This window comes from Bidens hawaiensis, unplaced genomic scaffold (assembly GCF_021521415.1).
Source record: "Bidens hawaiensis isolate Kalapana, Puna unplaced genomic scaffold, B.hawaiensis_p1.1 tig00007050_1, whole genome shotgun sequence".
Lineage (NCBI taxonomy): Eukaryota > Viridiplantae > Streptophyta > Magnoliopsida > Asterales > Asteraceae > Bidens > Bidens hawaiensis.
This window is the reverse complement of record NW_027491486.1, coordinates 574284-576222: the sequence shown is the minus strand read 5'-3', so window position 1 is coordinate 576222 and position 1939 is coordinate 574284.

Sequence of the window (1939 nt, the reverse complement as noted above, 5' to 3'; positions counted from 1 at the left end):
TGATGTCACCACCTTAATTCTAAAAAGAAAATTTATGAACTAACCGTCAGGTTAGATGCATCCAAGTTGGAGATAGCTAAATTAACAAATAAATTTGAAAATGTTGAATTCAACTTTAAGAAGTTTGATGTCTTTAGCGCTGTGGTAGAGTCAATGATAGAAAAACAGTTAAAATGGAAAGAGAATAAGGGTGTGGGTCTTGGGTACAACATGGTTCCCCCTCCATATAATGATAACTACACTGGTCTTCCTCTTACCAAAGAAGAGGAAGATAATGAAAAATGCATGTAGTATGGTAAGCTGAATACAATTGGCAAGGGTGTTGTTGGTTCAGTCAAAGCTACTGAATCAACATCTGGGGTGAACAATACTAATGCGTTTACTTCATGTGCAGGATGAAGTGATAATTGAGGATTGGACTGATGAGGATAATGGCTCACCTATTAATTCTCATGTTTCTTCGAATTTGCCTATTTTGAATACTGTTGCTACAAATGTTTGTGTGGGCTTAATTTAAAAAACAAAGATAATCGTGTGGTTGATTTTTCTAAAACTTCTAAAAGCAGTGATCTGCTTTCTAATAAACTTGATAAAAATAAGAATTTGCATAAATATTCATCACCCAAGTTTGTTAAAGAAGGAAGTCCATGTACTTGTAATTATGAAAAACCCAATGCTAAGTCCACAGCGGGACAAAAAAGCTCACAAAACATAGCGAGACAGGGAATCGGCTATAACGATTTTTTCGTTAAAAGGAAAACATGTTTTAATTGTGGCATTCCCGGTCATATTGCTAGAAATTGTTCACGTCTCCCGTATGTCCCATATTACAGACGTCATCAGAGGACTATGCCTCAAAATACCAACAAAAATTTTAACTCTAATAAGACGAGGTATTATAAGGCAAAGCCCTCTAACGGTGATTGGAGGAGAAACAAGGCTGATAGGTCAAGTTCCCATCAGACCAAGCCTATTACGGTTCAAAAGCGGAACGGAAACTCTGTTTCGGCTCCGAGACCAAAGTGGGCCTCAGAATCGAGACAAAGTCAACCGTTTATACAAATCATAAATTTTTAAAACCTAATTATAAATGGTTGCCTAAATCTCCGGTGATTAAATCATCAAAAACTACATGTTCGATCTTTGATAATTAGGAAGGCATGTCATGGCAACCCGTGACACGGTTGAATAAGTCAGGTTTACCTAGAACGACTACGGACTGGTACCTAAAACTAACTAACCTCGCACATCGTGCAGGAACAACTATGGAGGAATATCATCAGACCGTGGTATGTTGATAATGGCTGTTCCAGGCACATGACAGGAGACATCTCTCAACTGAGCGACATTCAGATCTTTAATGGGGGGGGGGGGGGTATGTTTCCTTTGTGGGAGGAGAGAAGGGTAAGATTACTTAGAAGGGTACTGTGAGTAATGGTGTTCCTGGGGGATCGACTCATTTCATGGTAATGGAAGAAACAACAAACGGTGTCCACATCCACTACTGAGGCTGAGTATGTTGCTGCTTCTGCCTGCTGTTCACATGTCATCTGGATGCAACATCAATTGCTGTATTACGGTTTGGAATTTCTTTACACTCCTATTTTTCTATGATAATGATGCTGCCATTGCCATTGTTAAAAACCCGGTTCAGCATTCTAAAACCAATCACATCGATATCAAAATTCATTTTATTCGTGACTGTTACGACCGGAAATTAATTCATCTTGAACAGGTCCACACTGATAATAATATGGCGGACTTATTTACGAAACCGATCGGAACAACCAGATTAAATGTGCTTGTAGGGTTTCTTAAGATGCTGTGTTTCGATGACTAAGTATTTTTGAGGTTAAATTTGTACATAAATATTTCTCTTGTTTCATCTTAATTTCTGTACAAATTTAGGGGGAGAAAAAGAACAAAAATACAAAGAGTG